This window comes from Schistocerca gregaria, unplaced genomic scaffold, assembly GCF_023897955.1.
Source record: "Schistocerca gregaria isolate iqSchGreg1 unplaced genomic scaffold, iqSchGreg1.2 ptg000670l, whole genome shotgun sequence".
NCBI lineage: Eukaryota > Metazoa > Arthropoda > Insecta > Orthoptera > Acrididae > Schistocerca > Schistocerca gregaria.
Genome location: NW_026062053.1, coordinates 110,001 through 117,500, shown reverse-complemented (window position 1 = coordinate 117,500; position 7,500 = coordinate 110,001). Strand labels below are relative to the sequence as shown.

Here is a 7,500-nt window from a genome sequence, read left to right as displayed (position 1 = left end):
AGTGCGGAGGCCGCCGCCCCGTGAAGGGCGGGGAAGCCCCATCCTCCCTCGGCCCGCGCAAGGCGAGACCTTCACTTTCATTACGCCTTTAGGTTTCGTACAGCCCAATGACTCGCGCACATGTTAGACTCCTTGGTCCGTGTTTCAAGACGGGTCGTGAAATTGTCCAAAGCTGAAGCGCCGCTGACGGGAGCGATTATTCCGCCCGAGAGCATCCCGAGCCAACAGCGGCGCGGGTCCGGGGCCGGGCCAGGTAGGTCCGTCATCCGGGAAGAACCGCGCGCGCTTGCCGGGAGCCCGAGCGCCCAAAGGGGCGAATCGACTCCTCCAGATATACCGCCGAGCAGCCAGCCAGGACACCGGGGCTCTGCCCAACAGACGCGAACCGAGGCCCGCGGAAGGACAGGCTGCGCACCCGGGCCGTAGGCCGGCACCCAGCGGGTCGCGACGTCCTACTAGGGGAGAAGTGCGGCCCACCGCACACCGGAACGGCCCCACCCCGCGGCGAGTGGAAAGGCAACCGGACACGACCCCGCCGCGGATTGCTCCGCGCGGGCGGCCGGCCCCATCTGCCGAGGGCGGGGGCCAGTGGCCGGATGGGCGTGAATCTCACCCGTTCGACCTTTCGGACTTCTCACGTTTACCCCAGAACGGTTTCACGTACTTTTGAACTCTCTCTTCAAAGTTCTTTTCAACTTTCCCTCACGGTACTTGTTCGCTATCGGTCTCGTGGTCATATTTAGTCTCAGATGGAGTTTACCACCCACTTGGAGCTGCACTCTCAAGCAACCCGACTCGAAGGAGAGGTCCCGCCGACGCTCGCACCGGCCGCTACGGGCCTGGCACCCTCTACGGGCCGTGGCCTCATTCAAGTTGGACTTGGGCTCGGCGCGAGGCGTCGGGGTAGTGGACCCTCCCAAACACCACATGCCACGACAGGCGGCAGCCTGCGGGGTTCGGTGCTGGACTCTTCCCTGTTCGCTCGCCGCTACTGGGGGAATCCTTGTTAGTTTCTTTTCCTCCGCTTAGTAATATGCTTAAATTCAGCGGGTAGTCTCGCCTGCTCTGAGGTCGTTGTACGAGGTGTCGCACGCCACACCGCCAGCCGGCTGTGCACGCTACCGAGAAAGTACCGGTATGCGAACCGCCAGGCGACGGGCGCGCATCGCACGTTTAAGGAGACGCGGCCGGCCACACAGGCGACCACGACACTCCCACGTCTCCGAAGCGGGACAAACGCCGCGCGCTTCAGTATACGTAGCCGACCCTCAGCCAGACGTGGCCCGGGAACGGAATCCATGGACCGCAATGTGCGTTCGAAACGTCGATGTTCATGTGTCCTGCAGTTCACATGTCGACGCGCAATTTGCTGCGTTCTTCATCGACCCACGAGCCGAGTGATCCACCGTCCTGGGTGATCTTTTCCTTTTCAGTCTCCCACTGTCTCTTTCAAGACAGTAGCATTTGCGGGACTGAGGCGTCTGACGGCCCCTGTTCCACTATTTTTTTTTGTGTCCAACGGCCTCACAGCCGATGGGCGTCGTACGGCTCCACACCGGAGCGGACAGGCACTCGGGCGAACGTCATTCAAAACCGGCGCCAGGCGCCAGGTACCGCAGGCCAGCCGCTCCAGAGCTTCAGCGCTCGTACCACACAACAACAACACTTCCGCTAGTTTTGAGAGGCACGCGTGGTTCCGCACGCGGCGCACGGCCACTGCCGTACAGGTAGCGTGTCGCGCGACACGACACGACACGCACATCGAAAGACATGCAGTCTAGTCGGTAATGATCCTTCCGCAGGTTCACCTACGGAAACCTTGTTACGACTTTTACTTCCTCTAAATGATCAAGTTTGGTCATCTTTCCGGTAGCATCGGCAACGACAGAGTCGATGCCGCGTACCAGTCCGAAGACCTCACTAAATCATTCAATCGGTAGTAGCGACGGGCGGTGTGTACAAAGGGCAGGGACGTAATCAACGCGAGCTTATGACTCGCGCTTACTGGGAATTCCTCGTTCATGGGGAACAATTGCAAGCCCCAATCCCTAGCACGAAGGAGGTTCAGCGGGTTACCCCGACCTTTCGGCCTAGGAAGACACGCTGATTCCTTCAGTGTAGCGCGCGTGCGGCCCAGAACATCTAAGGGCATCACAGACCTGTTATTGCTCAATCTCGTGCGGCTAGAAGCCGCCTGTCCCTCTAAGAAGAAAAGTAATCGCTGACAGCACGAAGGATGTCACGCGACTAGTTAGCAGGCTAGAGTCTCGTTCGTTATCGGAATTAACCAGACAAATCGCTCCACCAACTAAGAACGGCCATGCACCACCACCCACCGAATCAAGAAAGAGCTATCAATCTGTCAATCCTTCCGGTGTCCGGGCCTGGTGAGGTTTCCCGTGTTGAGTCAAATTAAGCCGCAGGCTCCACTCCTGGTGGTGCCCTTCCGTCAATTCCTTTAAGTTTCAGCTTTGCAACCATACTTCCCCCGGAACCCAAAAGCTTTGGTTTCCCGGAGGCTGCCCGCCGAGTCATCGGAGGAACTGCGGCGGATCGCTGGCTGGCATCGTTTATGGTTAGAACTAGGGCGGTATCTGATCGCCTTCGAACCTCTAACTTTCGTTCTTGATTAATGAAAACATACTTGGCAAATGCTTTCGCTTCTGTTCGTCTTGCGACGATCCAAGAATTTCACCTCTAACGTCGCAATACGAATGCCCCCGCCTGTCCCTATTAATCATTACCTCGGGTTCCAAAAACCAACAAAAGAGAACCGAGGTCCTATTCCATTATTCCATGCACACAGTATTCAGGCGGGCTTGCCTGCTTTAAGCACTCTAATTTGTTCAAAGTAAACGTGCCGGCCCACCGAGACACTCAACAAAGAGCACCCTGGTAGGATTTAAACGGGGTCCGCCTCGGGACGCGAAAGCACCCCTTCGGCTCGCCCCACCGGCAGGACGTCCCACGATACATGCCAGTTAAACACCGACGGGCGGTGAACCAACAGCGTGGGACACAAATCCAACTACGAGCTTTTTAACCGCAACAACTTTAATATACGCTATTGGAGCTGGAATTACCGCGGCTGCTGGCACCAGACTTGCCCTCCAATAGATACTCGTTAAAGGATTTAAAGTGTACTCATTCCGATTACGGGGCCTCGGATGAGTCCCGTATCGTTATTTTTCGTCACTACCTCCCCGTGCCGGGAGTGGGTAATTTGCGCGCCTGCTGCCTTCCTTGGATGTGGTAGCCGTTTCTCAGGCTCCCTCTCCGGAATCGAACCCTGATTCCCCGTTACCCGTTACAACCATGGTAGGCGCAGAACCTACCATCGACAGTTGATAAGGCAGACATTTGAAAGATGCGTCGCCGGTACGAGGACCGTGCGATCAGCCCAAAGTTATTCAGAGTCACCAAGGCAAACGGACCAGACAAGCCAATCCGATTGGTTTTGATCTAATAAAAGCGTCCCTTCCATCTCTGGTCGGGACTCTGTTTGCATGTATTAGCTCTAGAATTACCACAGTTATCCAAGTAACGTGGGTACGATCTAAGGAACCATAACTGATTTAATGAGCCATTCGCGGTTTCACCTTAATGCGGCTTGTACTGAGACATGCATGGCTTAATCTTTGAGACAAGCATATGACTACTGGCAGGATCAACCAGGGAGCTGCGTCAACTAGAGCTGAGCAGCCGGCCGCCCGGGAGTGTGTCCCGGGGGCCCGCGCGAACACGCAAGCGTCCGCTCAATTATTCTGCAAACAGGAGGAGGCCGAGCTCCCCTGCACGATACACCTCGAAACCCTCTCAGGTCCCGGCGGCGCGCAGCGCCGTCCTAGGTACTTGGTCGGTTTCGAGAGAGGCGCAATCGCCCGGAGTTAGGCGAGTAGACGGTTTTAGTGCGAACACCCTTGCTCCCAACTGAGCTTGCCGCTGCCGACAGAGGCCCGGGAGCGTGCTGTCGTGGCATTGCCGGCGGGAGACAACACGCGCCACCTATGGTGACCGGCAGCTCCAACGCCAGCGCCACACAAGGGCAAAGCCCCACTTGGGTGCAGAAGCGAACTCTCCCAGCACAGCGCACGCGCCAACACGTCCGCACAACTGCGATACAAACCACCTGCGAGAACCGCTGGGGCGACCGAGCAGCAGACGGCGTCGCGGCGCCGAGTGCCAGGCGGCGGCGCATCCTCAACGCACACAGTCCTCAATCAGACCAGCACACTGCAGATGTCCACCGCGCTTCGCACCGGGCTCGGCTGAACCAACTTTGGCCGCCAGGCGCCGCGTGCAGGGTGCGCCGCAGCGTAGCTGCGCCGCCTGCCGAGCCCGTCGGCTGGCGCTCCTGCCACTCGGCGCCCCCCACCAGCCGCCTGTTGCGCGTGCGCCCACGCAGCGCGCGGCCAACACGCCGGGCGGCCCCCCTTCACCGGCCGGGAACAGTCCCACCAAGCCACCGCCGCGTATCGCTTCATACCCACATGGGCCTAGTCACGTGTGTGGATGTGGCGGGTACCGCTGAAACAACCGGTTAATAGCTGTACCGATCGTCGCCATCACAGATTCACCTCCAGCGTGAACAACCGCTCAACAACGGATTTCCAGTTCATTTGCGTATCTTGGGCAGTAAACGTAGATGTCCACCTACATTTGCGAATTCAACAATTCTTGCATGCCAGGATGTCATGTGTCACGACACGCTACATCAGACCACATACACACTGCGACATGTGCAGAAGAGAACACGTGGAAGGTGGCCCGCGCACGTATGCGATGTCCCTTCCGCGATCCACTGTCAACCGGCATCTGCGGCATGTCCCAGATATGGAACGCGGTCCACCAGGGTAGCACTTTGTGTGAGGCAATACGACAAAGTCGGAATACACGCGTCACTACATCACACGGCTCACGCTGACCTGACCTGACTCACCGCACCACCACCCCCAGCGACCCAGGGTGACATACAATGCGTTCGTACGTTCCTCCCACACGCCTCTACGGCGTACCACAGTGCAACCTAGCTGTTATTGGGAGACGAGACAAGTAGCATCGAGCACAACATATGGAAATTGAGATTCGACACCGTTGGGCACAGCCAGCGTACGGTCACACGTATCACACTACTTCACTCTGTACGTAACTACCGATGATCGGTACAGCGTGTGGGTTACGCGTACGACATCAGCGGACAATGGACACAGACCATACCACGACGTACACTGAGGGCGTCGACATCTGAACGCAACTGAACAGCTGCGAGGCTCATTTAACACTCAAACGCCAGACCGACCAGCTTGAGAGGACGGAGACACAAAGAGAGGGGCAGAGGGGGGGGGGGGCGATATAGTCCTATTGCAGTACAATTGACAGTGGATAGCGGGAATATGTGGAAAGTAAGCAACACTCGCAAGACATCTACATGAGGATAACAACGACACCAGAGATTCCGAGCAGTGAACTATGTTAGGCAAAGGGACAACGTGGGTTAGGTTAAGGGACAACGTGGGTTAGGTTAAGGGACAACGTGGGTTAGGTTAAGGGACAACGTGGGTTAGGTTAAGGGACAACGTGGGTTAGGTTAAGGGACAACGTGGGTTAGGTTAAGGGACAACGTGGGTTAGGTTAAGGGACAACGTGGGTTAGGTTAAGGGACAACGTGGGTTAGGTTAAGGGACAACGTGGGTTAGGTTAAGGGACAACGTGGGTTAGGTTAAGGGACAACGTGGGTTAGGTTAAGGGACAACGTGGGTTAGGTTAAGGGACAACGTGGGTTAGGTTAAGGGACAACGTGGGTTAGGTTAAGGGACAACGTGGGTTAGGTTAAGGGACAACGTGGGTTAGGTTAAGGGACAACGTGGGTTAGGTTAAGGGACAACGTGGGTTAGGTTAAGGGACAAATTGAGTTAGGTTAAGGGACAAATTGAGTTAGGTTAAGGGACAAATTGAGTTAGGTTAAGGGACAAATTGAGTTAGGTTAAGGGACAAATTGAGTTAGGTTAAGGGACAAATTGAGTTAGGTTAAGGGACAAATTGAGTTAGGTTAAGGGACAAATTGAGTTAGGTTAAGGGACAAATTGAGTTAGGTTAAGGGACAACGTGGGTTAGGTTAAGGGACAAATTGAGTTAGGTTAAGGGACAAATTGAGTTAGGTTAAGGGACAAATTGAGTTAGGTTAAGGGACAAATTGAGTTAGGTTAAGGGACAAATTGAGTTAGGTTAAGGGACAAATTGAGTTAGGTTAAGGGACAAATTGAGTTAGGTTAAGGGACAAATTGAGTTAGGTTAAGGGACAAATTGAGTTAGGTTAAGGGACAAATTGAGTTAGGTTAAGGGACAAATTGAGTTAGGTTAAGGGATAATCTGGTACAACCACAGTTAGGTTAAGCGATAATCTGGTACAGCCACAGTTAGGTTAAGCGATAATCTGGTACAGCCACAGTTAGGTTAAGCGATAATCTGGTACAGCCACAGTTAGGTTAAGCGATAATCTGGTACAGCCACAGTTAGGTTAAGCGATAATCTGGTACAGCCACAGTTAGGTTAAGCGATAATCTGGTACAGCCACAGTTAGGTTAAGCGATAATCTGGTAAAACCACAGTTAGGTTAAGCGATAATCTGGTAAAACCACAGTTAGGTTAAGCGATAAAGTTGGTTAAATTTGGTATTGTGTGGGAAGGGGGCAGAGAGGGGGGGGGGTGGATAGTGGTGGCAGTACGCGGATGCCTGAGTCACCGTCAGATACGTCACGTCGGTTCGATGCTTGTAGCAAGAGGCTGGCGGGTCTGTGTCTCTCACTTCTGCAATTTTTCATGTGGTATAACACGAGGGCGGGTGGTGATATTTGGTGCCCCTCTGTGTAGGATGTGTGTTGGTGGTGTTGGTTTATCTGAGCAATGGTAGTTGTCGGAGGAGTGTGGTATTGTGCTTTTATAGGTGGACCTACTGGTCTGGTTATCATAGTGTCGACGGTGCAATGTGGCAGAGAGGGTGCACTCGACATTGTCGCATTCCAGATGTTTACGTATTGTGTGTCTCCGTTGCAGGCCGAGAGTAGTGCATGTTCGAGTGTCTGGCTGACGTGCGATTCACGTTGTGTGCCCAGTCTTACAGCACGTATAGGGACATTCGCATAAATCATCTATATGTGGCCTTGCATCATTTACTAAGCAGTGCCGTGAGACGACCGAACTATTAGGAAAGTACTGATGTACCGCATAATGTTTACCTTCCACCACACGGCGAGTATCGACTGTGCCCAGCGTTGCCACCGCAGGCAGCGGTCACCGTCACCATTGTGCGGCGGAACGGAACATCTATATCCTCAGAGGAGCACTCTTTGCCGCCGGGCGTCAGGTCTCGCGGCCTGCCGGCCAGCGCCCATGACGAACTTACTGCATGTATAGGGACAGCGGGAATTTGGCATACTTGATATAACTCTTCATGAGACGCAAGATATAGGGGTGGATTGCAACTTACGACTGCGAGAAAAG

The 7,500-nt window shown here is 54.7% G+C and overlaps 3 non-coding genes across 3 annotated transcripts in view; all 3 read right to left on the bottom strand.

The window, feature by feature from the left end:
* LOC126318539 (large subunit ribosomal RNA) overlaps positions 1-1,074 on the bottom strand; it is a 4,222-nt gene extending 3,148 nt beyond the window's left edge. The window contains exon 1 of the ribosomal RNA XR_007557357.1: positions 1-1,074. This exon is cut by the window's left edge and continues 3,148 nt beyond it. This is a non-coding gene — a ribosomal RNA (large subunit ribosomal RNA).
* Positions 1,075-1,262: 188 nt separating this feature from the next.
* On the bottom strand, positions 1,263-1,417 carry LOC126318493 (5.8S ribosomal RNA). Its single transcript, XR_007557316.1, has one exon. It is a non-coding gene; the product is annotated as a 5.8S ribosomal RNA (ribosomal RNA).
* A 368-nt stretch (positions 1,418-1,785) lies between these two features.
* LOC126318522 (small subunit ribosomal RNA) lies at positions 1,786-3,678 on the bottom strand. The gene has a single exon (XR_007557343.1). It is a non-coding gene; the product is annotated as a small subunit ribosomal RNA (ribosomal RNA).
* Between the last annotated feature and the right edge of the window lie 3,822 nt (positions 3,679-7,500).